This window comes from Lissotriton vulgaris, chromosome 4_1 (assembly GCF_964263255.1).
Source record: "Lissotriton vulgaris chromosome 4_1, aLisVul1.2, whole genome shotgun sequence".
In the NCBI taxonomy this organism is placed as follows: Eukaryota; Metazoa; Chordata; class Amphibia; order Caudata; family Salamandridae; genus Lissotriton; species Lissotriton vulgaris.
In genome coordinates this window covers 1,112,748,294-1,112,764,559 of record NC_141691.1, presented here as the reverse complement: position 1 = coordinate 1,112,764,559, position 16,266 = coordinate 1,112,748,294, and the positions used below count along the sequence as shown (strand labels likewise).

General features: G+C 42.9%; 1 protein-coding gene and 1 long non-coding RNA gene across 3 annotated transcripts in view; both read left to right on the top strand.

Annotated features, from left to right (window-relative positions):
• The window catches only part of ABITRAM (actin binding transcription modulator), a 756,845-nt gene that overhangs the window by 143,860 nt on the left and 596,719 nt on the right, over positions 1–16,266 (top strand). The gene's annotated exons all lie outside the window — the stretch shown is intronic.
• On the top strand, positions 7,986–9,256 carry LOC147722953 (uncharacterized). The gene is made up of 3 exons (XR_015309895.1): positions 7,986–8,118; positions 8,206–8,300; positions 9,141–9,256. It is a non-coding gene; the product is annotated as an uncharacterized LOC147722953 (long non-coding RNA).

The window sequence follows — 16,266 nt, the reverse complement described above, 5'->3', positions numbered from 1 at the left end:
ATTCAGGAAAAGAGAATGTTTTTAGGTCCCTACATTTAATGGGATCCTTTGGTTTTCTTTATTATTTATTTTCTTTTATGCATACCTTTTATCAGTGTAGTTTGTTTCTTCCCTTATAGGTATCCACGTTCCTGGTGTTGGAAATTGTTGCCACAAATAGTCCAGGAAGTTCAATTTCTTCCTTTCCCTGGCCGTATCTATGTAAGGTTGTTGCGATTCTAAATAGTGGAGAGACCAACAGTATCAATTAGCCAGTCTCCAATAAACAAAGGTGCTTGTCCATTAAAAAAGGGATAACCCTTTGCTACACTATATTGGAGCAAACTCTGTACAAATATTGCCTCCCACCTGTGAGCCCAGTTAGTATGGCCAAGTACTTAAGCTGCCAGCATGTTATTTATATATTGCCCCAAGCATAAATTAATCTCTAACTTGCCAGTTCACGAACCTAGTTAGTGTAGCCCAGTAACTAGAATGTTGGCATTTTATATATAGATAAGCATAGAATATTTCCTGATTCTGCAATTTGTGCAGTATACAATCAACTATCGACCCCACGTGTCCTGTACCTGGTAAGTAGTACAAATGAGGTATGTTTGTCATATATTTATGTACACCGTTAGGGAAGCCACATCGTTCGGTTGGTGCAGCCAGGCATTCCCTAGCGGTTACGGGTTTCAATGAAGCACTAAACATGTGCTTTGGCCATCTAGTCACAACGGCCAAGTGGTTCACCTGATATTTGTATATATAGCGCGGCATTCAATTCTCGCAGCGCGGTGTTCCCTAAAGGTTATACGTTCCGTGGAGCACTCGCCTGTCATATGGCCACATTTGTCACATATTTCGAGTTTCAATAAAGCACTAGCGTAACCTAACCTTTATATACATAGCACTGCATTCGATCCTCGCAAAGTGGTCTTTCCTGAAGTTTGAGTTCAATGGAGCACTCGCATGTCAGTTCAATTCAACGGAGCACTTGAATATTATATTGCCACATTTGAACATATGTCAACAGAGTCATTTCCACGTATGCTATTATCCTTCCTTATCTCAAACCCAGAGGAAGACAGTCATTACGAAAATGAGGATATAGACCCCCCCCATGTTAGGTCCACAAGCCCAGTACAGCCTAATATAACGCAGTAAGGGGGAAGTTCCCCTTAACCATATACTATAGTCCTTCCCCCGGTTTCTCACCTGTATCTTTCGGCGTGGATGTATTACCGTAGCGGCATGGCTGGTCCCAAGCTGAAGCCGCCATATCGGAGACAGCCTTATATTCTAAGTTGCAAGCCACCAATTAGGTAGCGATTCTAAACCCGGAAGTGTATCTCTTAGTTCTTGCCTGATCACGGGCGCCATGTTTTAATAGGCATTAATTGCGTGAGCATCGTTTAAAATATATAAGGAATTGGGCGCCAAGTTTGAATAGGCATTAATTACGTGATCATCGTTTAAAATATATAAGGAATTGTGTGCTCATATCTGAAGCGGACTAATTCGCGCTATCTCAAGGCCGTATAACAGGAGGTACATTAATAAGCCCGACGTGTGTTACCTAGTTTTGTATCCCTCTCGGTTGGTCACATCTTATGATGTTATCTTGATAAAGAAGGTGCTATATACCGGTGTAACCCCAGAGTGTCCACTGGGAGCGTGTATGGTATTTAACATTTTGGTCCCACTTTTAAAAAAGCCTGCGATGGTAGATTAGCGGATCGTATCCTTAAGGTATGGCTAGCCCAAGCATAAATCTCTCCATGGGCGCCATCTTAAGATGGCATTTGCGCTTGGCTGTGGTTAAACAATGTTGTTTAATTCCTTTTTATCTAGTTTTTTTTTTTTAATTTTTGGAAGACCTTTATTGATAAAGAAAGGCAATTACAGATCAACAGGAGCCCTGGGGCTCACACATACGGTACATTACAAATTACTGAAGCACACAGGATTCATTGCAGAAGGACTGAGGTCTAGTTTTAAAAGTTTTCCTTGTAGGATAGACATGAATAGGATAACGTGGTGCAACAAGTCAATACTGGTGTAAAACAATCAGGATAGATAATCTTAGAGCATAAAAAACACCAGAGTCGCTGCGCAGCACCCAGGAAAGAAGCGTCTAAACCCCAGGGAAGGAAAAAAGGGGAAAAGAATAGAAGGCCCATAGAACAAAAGAAAAAAACAAAAAGAAAGCATCCCCACCCCCCACCCTGCACCCCTGCAGCTGGCTACGGCCTGACCCCCCCTAGCAGTGTGCCTGTCGCCCAAGAAAAGGAGTCCCGAAATATAGAGAGTAAGAAAGGATGGAATCCTAAGACTCTCAGAAATAAAGAAAAGTGGGGAGGAGCCCACTACCTGTCCCCCAGCTCCGCCGTCTCACACCAATAGTTCCTACAGTGGTCTGGCGCCCAACAATTATAATATGCCCAGTATGCAGAAAAGGTGAAGTCGCAGCAGCAGCGCGCAATCTATGCCAGGCAACAACACCCAACCAAGCTCAAGCCCCCACTATAATCTTCTGTCCCCACCAACACATGTCCGGGTCACTCAAAGAGACTAGGTCCCTCGCCGTCCCACCCACGATAATAGCGCAAGAGTAGGAGTCAGTAGCCCGATGGCCATAACACGGTCCCAGAGCACAAAGTGGAGCACAGCGGCAAAAACAATAAACAGAGTATCGACAATATGTCCCACTCCGTCACGATCAGTTACCAGGAACCCATCAGTCCAATAATGGAAGTGTCTATCCTTGTCCCGTTTTCTCCTTACCACCGCAGATCCGTACGGTTGATGTAGGTGCAGACGGCAATCCAGGGAATAAACCACGGTGCAGGTGTCCCGGCGCATGCAGGGCAGTTAAATCCAGGAGTCCCAAAGAAAGCGCCGAGTATGCCATCTCAAACTCTCCGGGTGTAGCCAGGGCAGGGAGGGAAACCTCTGCGTACCTCTCCTCTCGGAGCGAATCTCGGGGGTCCATGAACATGACGAGGAGGGCGGGCTCACGTCGTGGCGAAGGGTCCAGACTGTACGAATTCGGGAGCCACTCTCCTGTGACTGATGGCAGCGACAGGCTTGGGGTCATGGGGGTGCCACCGATTCCAGCGGGCACCACCGGAACACAGGCGAGGGTGGAACAAAGAGCGGTGCCGAGTCCCCGTGAGTCAGCCATCTTGGGGCGAGTTGAAGCACTGAGGATGCCCTCCATTTTGTCCAGCAGGGCGTAGCCAGAGCGTAGAGCCTCAGATCGGAAGGAGAGGACCGCTTCCAAAATGCTCCCATAGCTGTAGGAGGGAGCACACAATATATCAGGCATGTTTCTCCACCTAGTGAGTCCAAAACACCAATCACGGCCAATCAGTCACGGCACACAGCAGCATGTCCGCCATAGCATCAGGCAGGGAGACCCCGGGTAGGAACAGGCAGCGCACTCTAGAAGGACAACCGGGCGTGGTGCAAAGTCAGACGTCCGAGCCTGGGTAAAGACAGTATTATAGTCCGTCCAAAACGTTGTTCCGCTTGGTTTCTAGCGCCTGGCCAGGTCGGAAGCCCATCGCCAATAGCGGGACGAAATGCAGGCAATAAGCACACAAATCACGGTGCAAGTGTCCGTAGCGTTAAAGTTCTAGGCTGGTGCAGTTGTCGCAAAGCCAACCGTGCAGCGGGACGTGGGTGCAGGGTCCGCTGGCCGATGATGGCTGCCAATCGGGATCTCACCGCCACTAAGCCCGGGGGAGCGCGTCTGATGACCGGCCTCGATAGACACGCGAGGCCCCGGTCTGCACGTCGATGCGGGCCGCCAGCTGCGTCCAAGCGTTTCTCCGACTTGCCAAGGAGCAAAAGCTTCAGGATTTCATAGCGGGTCAGCGAAGTGCGTCCGCTGTCGGAATCAGCCACTGTATTGCAGGATATCTGGCAGGAGAGGCTTGAAGGCGGAGACGGTCCCCGGAGCCGAGGGACTACACGTCCGCTCCGAGCGCCATCTTGGCTCCTCCCCTTTATCTAGTTTTTTAACAATGTGAATAACCATTAGCGAGGGCATCTAGGTTTCTTTTGCAGTTATTGTAGCTTATGATTATTACCAATGTATATAAAGAAGACACATTGTGTCCTATTGGTTATTACCAAATTGAAGGTGTCCGTTCAGATAAGCCCACATGATCAGTCGTATTTCTCAAAACGTAGGGATGGGTGTATGATACATTCTAACTTCTTCACAGTGGAAAAAGAGGGGTCTCAAAATTACAGAAAGACGCTCAATAGGTGAGAGCATCCAAGCTATGAAGGAGTACAATAGTTCACTGAACAAGGTAAAGGGAGTGTTTTTAAAGAAAGAAAGTACAGGCCAATCTGCTTGTGAGAAGTATAAGGGAAAAATGAGGGGGGAGAAGAATGAAAGTCGGGGGAGGAAGAAAGATAGTGAGAGGTGACAGGTGACAATGGTGGGTTTCTAGGGTAGACGATAACCTCTTATACAGGAATATCCAAACATGCCTAGGTATAGCTCACATTCAGTTTTATCCCTTTTTATGGAAGAACCTTGTTGGCACGTCTGAGTATCCCTTACACATCAAACTCATCACAATATACAGATTTCAAGTATCCTATATTTCTGTCATTACAACTACAGATCACTATAGGTTATGACAAAAAATGGTGCATTTCATCATCCAAGTTCATACCGTATTTTATGCACTGTAATTTACATATCCATCTTGCCTCTCGCTGTCTGAGCAGTAGCTCTCGAATCCCTCCTCTTGTGCGAGGTTGTATCTGTTCCAAACCATGGAACCAAAAATCTGGTTTCCCACCATGTTTCTCCCAGAAATGTTTTGTATGAGCATATTTTTCGTCTTTGTTCAGGATGGCTCCCCTATGTTCCTGAATTCTTACCCTCAAACTGCGTTTGGAGCTGCCTACGTAAATTAAACCGCAGGTACAACCCAATATATACACCACAAAAGTGGTAGCACAATTTATAAAGGATAAAATCTCAAAATTTTGTGAACCATTAAATGCAAACTGCTTGGTTTTGTCACGACCATATTCACAAATATTGCAGTCCCTGCATACAAAGAAACCCTTCGGTTTCTGTGGCAACCAATTTGCACCATTGTCTTTTTTAGGTTTTAGATAACTAGGGCATAATTCATTGCGTAGGGTCCTGCCTCTATGATATGTCACTGATGGGTTGGTCATTATATGTGGCTGCAGTCCTGGGACCTCCTTCAGGAGGTACCAGTTGTTCAGAATTTTTAAGATATTACTGTTGTGTCTAGTATAGTTTATGAATCTGACATTTGTATTTGTTTTTGTTTTTTTGAGTTATTTAACCCCTTGCATGCTGATGACGAACCCCAGCCGTCATGCACTACGGTGCTCGTGTGCTGATGACGGCTGGGGTTCGTCATGACCCGCCCCTGTTCATTTGTTTACAGCACAGGGGCGGAAACGGGCCAGCAGTGAAGGGGTTAAATGTGAGGGTTTCGTTTCTGTGGATTTTGCGTGTCCTACTCTCTGCTTTACAAATAACCTCCTTGTTGTACCCCCTGGCTTCAAATCTGTTCTTTAGCATTTGTAAATTCACATCAAATAGTTCTTCCTCAGTACAATTTCGCTTGAGGCGTACCATCTCGTCAAACGGTATGTTTATCGTAGAGCTAGCGTGTGCACTACTTGCGTGCAGTACCGCATTACATGCGGTATCTTTGCGAAAGAGAGTACTCTGGATTTTGTCATTTTTGATGTAAAATTTCAGGCGCAGGAAATGTATACTCTCTCTGCTGTATTCGATTGTCAGTTTCACATTCATGTAGTTCCTATTTAGGTACCCAAAATACTCCAAAAGATCAGTTTCAGATCCTGACCAGAGACAGATGATATCGTCAATGTACCTCCCCCAGAACACGATGTTATTGGTCCAGGGGGAGGCACTCTGGTTCCATGCATGTTCTCTCTCAAATTGTCCCATGAAGAGACAGGCATACGATGGTGCAAATTTTGTTCCCATCGCAGTACCTCTCTTTTGGTGGTATCACACTTCATCGAATAGAAAATAATTTTTTGTTAACACTACTTCGATCATTTCTAAAACCATTTGGTTTCTATGTAATAGGTCGGCCCCTTCTCTGTCTAGGTAGAATTCGCTGGCCTTTAGGCCGATGTCATGCTGAATAGACGTGTAGAGACTTGTAACGTCTAGAGTAACAAAATATAGGTCATTTTACCAGTCAAAATTCTGCAGTTTGTTCAGAATGTCCTTGCTATCTTGGATAAAGGATGGTAAGTTTTGAACATGTTTATTGAGTTTGAGGTCAATATACTCTGATAGCCTCTCAGTTGGTGATCCTATTCCCGAAATAATTGGCCGACCGGGCGGGAAGGCCCCCCCCCTTCTGTACTTTTGGGAGGATATAGATGCAAGGGGATTTAGGATTGGAGACTAGCAGGTATTGGTATTCTAGGTCACTGAGTAGTCCCATATCTTTCCAATCCAATAATTTGAATTGATTTCTATGGTCCAGAGACCTATCGGGTTGTGTGTTATGCGCTCATAACACTCCTTATCCCCAGCTGTCTCTCAATCTCACTTGCTGTTGCACAGCACTATCTTAATCAATGTCTGCCATGACTGGATTGGTCAAACAGCATCCATAGTTTCTCTGCTTCAAAAAGCCATACAGCTGCTAGTTACTTTGCCAGTGTGAATTTTGAAGGTGAAAACTCATTTGATCATGTTTGCTAGGATAATGAGATTTATGTGGTAGTTTCTTAAAATTCGTACAATGTCATATTGAACCAAGGTACCAGTGGCACCGATTTAACACCAGAAGAAACTGGGCAGAGTTTTTCCCTTTCCACCATTGTATCGCTGTCCTTGCAGTAAACCTGCTTCATCTCAATAAGCATTGTGATTTATGATAAACTCTGAGGAGCTCATTTTTAATTGATATTGTGAGAAAACAGGCTTTTTGCAGGTTCCCCTAGTTTTTTGACCCATTTTGTACTGCTCTCTGTATCGACTTGGAGAATGCACTGATGTCCAGACCTCAGTGATAGTGTTCTTTCCTTTTCAAAACGGGGTGTTTAATTGGGTGTCTTACTTATAAACGCCTAGTATATGGTAATCAGGTACCCCGGGCATGTAAGCCTAGCTGTCCACACAAGAGCTGGAGCACTGATTGTATGTTCATAATAACGATGTTTCCCCCCCTTATCAGCCTCCTTGATTACTATATTGGGGTCTTCTCTTAATCTCTTGAGGGCAGCTCTTTCTCCCTTTGTGAGGTTAGAGTTCCTGTATCGTTGTTCCCTACTTTCCCTCTCATGTTTATGTAAGCCAGCACTGACTCGCTCATTAAATATGTCAATATTTTGATGGTATGTGTTTGGGAGAAATCTGGATTTGGGATGTAGTCCACTATCCCCAGAAACATTTTCAGAGATATTGTTTTCAGATCGAATGGTGTCTAGATCCACCTCCATTTCTTCATGCAAAGTAGTTAAACATTGTAAACTTTTTATCTCAGCAATAGACATAATTACAGGTTCCACTGCATCCCCTTGGTTCCCAGATATCGAATTACACATGGGTTTGTTGCTGAAAAAATTCCTTTAATTTTAGCTGTCTTGTGAATCTAAATAAGTCCACATGTACATCAGAGACGTCCCCATCCTGAGTAGGACAAAACCCCAAACCTTTACACAGTAAACTTTTTTCATCTGGATCTAAGCTCCTGTCTGATAAATTGATTATTCTCAATTCTGACTGATTACCCCTTTCTTCATTTTCACTCCCTTCACTCAGTTATTGCTTCACTTGTTCCTTGGGTTTGTTCTTCCCTCTTTCTGATCTCCTCACTTGTTCTTCGCCCTGCTCTCCCATGGGACCTTTGGTGCCTCCTGCCCCCTCTCCTTGTCTTTTTTGGTGTTGTACTTTCCTGGCCTGGCCCCCACTTATTCTTAATTTACCATTTCTTTTTGGAAAGTGGAGGAGCGACCTTCCATAGATACGGCCAGGGAAAGGAAGAAATTGAACTTCCTGGACTATTTGTGGCAATAATTTCCAACACCGGGAACGTGGATACCTATAAGGGAAGAAACAAACTACACTGATAAAAGGTATGCATAAAAGAAAATAAATAATAAAGAAAACCAAAGGATCCCATTAAATGTAGGGACCTAAAAACATTCTCTTTTCCTGAATAGACCGATACAAGAATAAACAAGTGGACAGGACTAAAGGGAAGCAGTTTGGAAAAAGGGAATTACTTGACCCCACGCTACCAGAAAAGACCGCTGTGGTAAGAACCTGTACCTCGATACTAGATTGTCAGTACTACACGTATATATGGGAATAGGAATTGGACAACTCAAGAAGCATTGTGATGTATATGCAAGACAAGTCCGCATACTAGCGGGAAAAGAGCGTATGTAACAAACTAGCTTCCAAGTTTACATCAGTTTCTTCTTCTTTTTTTAAACTTTATTGAAAATATTCTTTATTTGCCCTTGCCCTAAAAAAAAAATCCCCTCCTCTTCTTCTGCTCCTCACCTTGGAAAACCCATACTCCAAAGGACAGGAATATGACGGGAAAGCATATCATGTATGAAATTTATTGAAAATATTCATTGAAAATGTACCATGAGGATATGAGATGACCATGAGCAGATAGGGAACAATGTATTGTTAATGACATTATGGTATATGGTTTAAAACTTGTTTGATGCTTGTTTGTCTTAAAGTGTGTTAATTTTTGAAACCTAACAAGAGCTATCTGTGGTTCTGGTAATCAGTCGTTGATTCTCCATTTCTCTTTATGGCCTTCCATGTAATTCTTTCTGTCCCCCTTCCGTGGCGGCACATTTTAGAGAGGTGGTTTTTGGGATAACCACAAAGCGTGTGTTTTGTAATATGATTGCACAAGTTATTGTTGAGTGTTCTTAACAGCTCTTCAGCAGTCTTTCCCTAAATGTGGATATTGTGATTTTCCTTTTTTGAGAAAATGTGGATATTGTGATTTTCCTTTTTTGAGAAAATGTGTCTTTCAATTTTAAAATGAACTGTGAAATGGGAAATGTGTACAAGACCTATGACACAGGAAACTGATGTTAGTTTTTCTTTTATCTATTTGTATTTTCAGCCCTGAAGAAACTCCCTGGTAGGGAGGGAAACGCGTTGGCTGACCTTTTTGTATATTATCTGGTGATCTGTATTTTAAGAATGGATAAAGATAAATAAAGAACTTTTCTACATACTCAAACGAAACTGTTTTTTTGGACTTCTATTTGGTGCGCCCCCATAAACAATGAATAAATCATCTAACTGATCTGGAAAGCACAGCAACGTCAAACAGCAGCTGACGTTTGGGTTGGCAGTACAAAGTATAAAAAAGGACTTATTTTGGAACTGGATTTTAGGTGCGGCGTTATAGGGTCCGCTGTTGCTTCTTGTGTTGAGCTTTCTGTTGGCTAGACCAGCTTTAATATATCTGCAGATGTTTAATAACCCATGGGGAATTTTTATTGTTGCTAGTTTTTTCGTGGCGGCAGTAAGGAAAAGAAGAAAAAGAGGACCCATACGATCTGACCTATTAAATGCTCATTCCCTTTTAACGTAAAATTATTTCCTTGTAAATCTGGGTGACGAATATTATAACCGGTTAATTTATTCCTTTAAAAAAAAAAGATTTTATAATGTACAGTTGTTACCTGGGCTATATATTATGTTTGACTTTTGCAGGATCGTTATGTATTATTCGGTTTTTATCAATGGATTTTTTAGCATGCTCTATGGTTTTGTTTAACCGAATAAAGTGATTTTGACTGACTAACTGTTTGAACATATAGGCTTATGATTTACCCTGAATGACTGATAATCTAGGGTTTATTATCTTTATGAAACTGATTCTACCATGTAAAGAAATTGTTATTTTCTGTAGATGCCTGATTAAGGAAGAGACAATAATGGCACGACTAAATCGTTTTAGGCCTTGAATTGTTCTAAAATATTTAATAATATATTTTTTAAAAAGGCAATGGCTTGCCTGTCACTTTTATCAAAATCAAATGTCAATGGTTTGAAAAATAGAAAAAGGAAATTCATTCTGGAGTCTCTTCATAAGTGCTGGTTATCAAATCTTACTGTTTCAACACTACAACAAGCAATCTGGCAAAACAATGTTCTCCAAGAAAAAATGTTGATTTACTTTATCCACATTGGTAGATAACAAGATAAAAGCGGAAAACCACATGCTTATTTGTGCTTCTCTCGATGGTTGATTCTTTCCTAGTTTGGAAAGATTAATAAACTTGGTTAACGATTCATAGCAATGCTGCCCAATGTCTGTCCGATCATGTATGAAGTAATCTGTCTATCAATCAAGTTATGGATTGGTGAAAATAGGGTTTTTAGACAGGTGAAATTGTTCAACAAGTTAAAACTAAGAAGATGTTATGACTGATAATTCATTTCTACGATTTTTTAAAAAGCTTTTTGAGCGGGTTATATGATATTAGTTGAGTGCCACCAGAGAAGATGTGAACATTCTAAATATTGTATGTAAATTACTCTGCTATTCCTCCTTGCAAAAAGTACGCTTCGCATGCAGGCACATGTTAGAGCTTACTTTGACTAAAGACACTTGAGTGTTATTTAAGGCTGTCTTTTGTTAACAAATATTAAAATATGCTGCTTTGAATTTGGTGAACAGTGTGGGTTTCTCTTTGTTGCTCGGATTAAACAAGTGAGAAGCATGATATTCATTCTGCTACATCAGTTATAATAGTGCATAGTCTAAATGCAGTAGGATAATTCTACAACTAACCCTTTGTATTCTGTTGGTATACCGTTTGATGAAGAAACTTTGAACGGTACATGTACACTGATTATATCATCCGGGCATGCATTTGTAGTGAATGCCGCAATTGGGATAATAATTTAAAAATGTGCAAATGAACATAATGCTGGCTCAGTAAACAGCACTTTTCAAAAAGCATCTCAAATGATCACAGCCTCCTTCAGATGATTCATGAAATGGCCGAACTCTTATTACCTGTAACCTTTCTATTGTATTTCTCAAAAACATAAATATATATATTTTTTAATATCTATTTATCCTATTAGTCTCATCGACTCGGATTTAATATTGGTCAAGATTTTAGTTAATTGGATAAATCGGCTTGTATCGCATGTTGCACAGCACTATCTTAATCAATGTCTGCCATGACTGGATTGGTCAAACAGCATCTTTAGTTTCTCTGCTTCAAAAAGCCATACAGCTGCTAGTTACTTTGCCAGTGTGAATTTTGAAGGTGAAAACTCATTTGATCATGTTTGCTAGGATAATGAGATTTATGTGGTAGTTTCTTAAAATTCGTACGTCATATTGAACCAAGGTACTAGTGGCACCGATTTAACACCAGAAGAAACTGGGCAGAGTTTTTCCCTTTCCACCATTGTATCGCTGTCCTTGCAGTAAACCTGCTTCATCTCAATAAGCATTGTGATTTATGATAAACTCTAAGGAGCTCATTTTTAATTGATATTGTGAGAAAACAGGCTTTTTGTAGGTTTCACTACATATAGAAAATAAATTTGAGGAGGGTCAATGTAGGGCTATATTTAATGACCAAGAACCACTCGTGCCCTGAGAGAAACTGTCAAAAAACAAAGAATGGCCTGGTCAAGAACCTGTAAGTATGCCGCAGCTGTGCTAATGCCCCAAAACCATTAGTAGCACTAGAAGTGATAGCCTGGGTTTATGAGAAAAATTCCCATCAGCCCACCCATGTGGTGGAGTATCGTCATGTGGGAGATGTCACCAATCCCGGTCTCAAGCAATGCACCTAGTCATGGTGCAGAGATGGACTACCATGGTGTAGGTTCAAACCACTGGGCTTCACTGGTGATGCTAATGGGGTGCAGTGCAAAAAACATAAGTGAAAAATGTGCATATAAAATTAACTCCAAGGGCCTAAATTAAGTTTAATCAGTAAGGCGCCTGGGTCAAGATTAAAATATGTTGCCTAAATAGTTTGAAATAATAACTATATATGGGCAAAGTGAGTGAAGGTCGACATGTTTCAGCTATTTATGACTGCTGGTCTTAGCTTTCTTCAGGACCATTACAGAAACTTGCGACTGCAAAAGAAAAAGTGATGTACGCTAATGTACAAAGGATAGATCCTACCAGTTCCTCTGAGCCCAGATGAATACTGTAGGGAATCCAGAATTTTATGTATCTCCTAAGGGAGAGATATAAGCGTAAATCAGAAACCGAGGATGGAGGTCTCCGCAGTGAGTTATTTACCAAACCGATGGCAAGAAATTCACTCTTGTCATTCGACAGTCATCACCCACGCTCCCTGAGGGAGAATCTCCCAGTGGGACAGTTCCTCCGGGTCAGGAGGAATTGTTCATCCTTACAACTCTTCAACAAGCATGCAACCACACTAGCCACACATCTAGAGGAACGCTATTACCCCCAACATCTGGTGAAGAAAGCATGGAAACGTGCCTCGAACAACAACCGCGAGGCACTGATTGAAAAACGCCCACCCAAACCACCGACAGAACGCCTAACATTTGTAAGCACATTCAGTACACTGTCCAACTCTGTCCAGAGAATGGTACGCAAACACTGGACGATTCTTAACAGCACTGGAGCCAACCTTCCATTCCCACTGTTCTCGTTTAAAAGGGCACCGAGCCTTCGCGACACTCTTGTACATACAAGACCTAGACTTACCAAGACTGACGGCTCGACAACCCTATGGAACCTGCCTCCGGTTTCTGGCCACTACCCCTGTGGGTCATGTAGCGTCTGCCCCCAGACTGAGAGAACTACTACAGTTGACATAGGGACTGGGAGGTCATGGGTGCTCAAAAAGCACACCAACTGCAACACCGACAACGCTATCTACATGATAACGTGTCCCTGTTCCCTTAGATACGTTGGCTATACCACCCGCAAGATCAAATTAAGAATAGGGGAGCATAAAAGCACAATTAGGTGTCGTAAACAGTCTACCAAATTAACCAACCACTTTTTGGAGCGTGGACACAATGCTGAAGAAATGAAGTGGGTCATTATAGAACGGCCATTCATTCCGTCTCACATCAGTGATGTGGCGAAATTCCTTTTCAAAAAGGAGCAGAAATGGATTTTCCTTTTGAAAAGTCATATACAAGGTTTGAATGATGACATACCGTGGACGTCGTTGTAATCCAACCAGTCCACATGTTTTGTCATCTGCCTTCCACTCTGATCAACCTTGCCATCACTCTTTCAAGTTAATATAAAGTTTCCATTGACCATATATGGTCACTGAGCGCTTTCTAATAGTGATTCACATAATGAACTGTATGGTTCCAGTATTTAGACTTCTAGCTAGCAATAACACCTGCCCTTCAATTATATCTAACAGGGGTTAGTTAAGAACATATCCCTATGAAATCCGCAGTGATTCACTATATGTTAGAGAGGACACTTGCCCTTTAAACATACCTTGGAGGTATTAGAGAAATACCCATCGCTATAGATACATTGTGAGTCAATTTGCGTTTGGAGAGGGCTCTCTGCTTTAAAACACAGAGCTCCGCTTTTGCGTTTCCTGTATAGCGGACGTGTCTCTAATTTCGCGCATGCGCAGTTCATTCTGGGGCATGCGCGGCTAGATACACTCGGTCCGAAGCTCGCGCATGCGCGCTGCGGACACTACGCGGTGCGCATGCGGGCTGCGATGTCAGTACTCAGGCTGCTCTGAACATGCGCCCTTCGGCGCTGTCATCCCGCTACAATGCCGGTGCGATGGTAATTGAAAACAGCTGTAATGAGTTGGCTAATTGAATAGCGTATAAATACGCATGCGCCCCACACGTCGGTACCTCCGTTCCTTCTCGGACGCTGGCATCGAGGTACCGACGGACAGGTAGGGCCCCTATATATTTTTGTGGTATTTTTGTGGTATTTACAGGGCTAGTCACTGCAGTCCCAGTAGGCGAGCGCTAGATTGTCCTAACCATACACCTTACTGTCCTATACTTGGGGTTTGACAGCGCCAGAGCCTACTTTAATGAGTATATAGCGCTGAACACAGCTCCCCACCATGTTTTGAAATAATCATTGCAGAGTCCCCCAGTCATTTTTCTTACATTTGGTTGAGTCTCTTTCTGCTTTTAAGCTAGGTATTGTTAAGACTCATCTTAGGAATGGCAGCACATTTGGCTTGTAGTCCCTTTGCTAATTTTCAAAGGTACTTTCCTGTCCATTTCCTTCCTTAACTAGAGCGGGGCCTCCCTTTTTCCCGAGTTGGTTCCGGGTGAGGTGAGGCATACTCCCACATAATGCTGGGTAAGTTACCATATATTTACATGTTGGTGATTTTTATACACTGTTCTCAACATAGTTGTATGAAATAGCGGGGAGAGACTTTCTCCTTCGCCCTGTTATGTGTGCTTAGCATCCTGTGCTTGTTCTCTTGTAACCTGCTGTGCACTATATGGTTTCTGATTTACGCTTATATCTCTCCCTTAGGAGATACATAAAATTCTGGATTCCCTACAGTATTCATCTGGGCTCAGAGGAACTGGTAGGATCTATCCTTTGTACATTAGCGTACATCACTTTTTCTTTTGCAGTCGCAAGTTTCTGTAATGGTCCTGAAGAAAGCTAAGACCAGCAGTCATAAATAGCTGAAACATGTCGACCTTCACTCACTTTGCCCATATATAGTTATTATTTCAAACTATTTAGGCAACATATTTTAATCTTGACCCAGGCGCCTTACTGATTAAACTTAATTTAGGCCCTTGGAGTTAATTTTATATGCACATTTTTCACTTATGTTTTTTGCACTGCACCCCATTAGCATCACCAGTGAAGCCCAGTGGTTTGAACCTACACCATGGTAGTCCATCTCTGCACCATGACTAGGTGCATTGCTTGAGATCGGGATTGGTGACATCTCCCACATGACGATACTCCACCACATGGGTGGGCTGATGGGAATTTTTCTCATAAACCCAGGCTATCACTTCTAGTGCTACTAATGGTTTTGGGGCATTAGCACAGCTGCGGCATACTTACAGGTTCTTGACCAGGCCATTCTTTGTTTTTTGACAGTTTTTGTAGGTTTCCCCTAGTTTTTTGACCCATTTTGTACTGCTCTCTGTATCGACTTGGAGAATGCACTGATGTCCAGACCTCAGTGATAGTGTTCTTTCCTTTTCAAAACGGGGTGTTTAATTGGGTGTCTTACTTATAAACACCTAGTATATGGTAATCAGGTACCCCGGGCATGTAAGCCTAGCTGACCACACAAGAGCTGCAGCACTGATTGTCACACACGGATTGGTACAAAGTGAAAACACGACTTTTAGCTGCCATTGCAGACTGGAAAGGCTGTGCATGCACTGCATACACGACTTTGCCGCTACCAGTGGTGGCTAGTGAAGCCGTAAGGCAAGAAGCTGTATATTGTTAGGACAGACATATTTTTGATATGCCTGTACAGCAAAACTCTGTAGTTTTGGTGTTTTCTGAGGGCAGGTAAATAGTCTTATAAGGTAATTGCATGGTTAACGGTTTGCATCCCAATGCGTCCAACTCCTGACAGAGGCTACCAAACCATGTCATGTAAGGTATCAAATTAAAGGGGAAAATAAATGTGACTCCATAGTGCTTTCGACATTTATGTCAAATGCAATGCTGGACACTTGCGAAAGGTGCCACTCCTTGACCCAGCTGGTCCAGTGACTTTGCAGAGACACTGGGACTGAAACAGGGTTCTGCCTGCCTGTGGAGACATGAAAGCGACTCTCAGGCCAGGAACAAAGGCTGTTGCTGCACTGTAGGTGTGACCCTCTCCACACAGGATTGCCTGAAGAGGGAGTTAGCCCGAATGGCAGGCATCCAAGGTGACGCCACCTTTGAAGGGTTGCTGCAACAACACTCCCACATAGGAAGCCTTTTGTATCCACTAGACAAGGTAGAGACAGGGTGAAGGAAGGGAACACTTGTTTGAGAACCAGTTTTCTGTGGGTGTGCAGCCCATGGTAGCTACACTCCTGGGAGTGGGCTTCCAAGGTCTTTGCACTCAAGGAAGACTTCAGCCATGTTTATTGTGGCATGCAAGTTGCCCTCTGGGATAGCCAGATGCCACACATCACTCGAACTGTGCCACCAGATAGGAAGGGACCTACTAGCCCATTGACTAGGACCCCATTGTCGCCTGCGGGTAATTTGCTGGGATATAATGGGAGCTGGA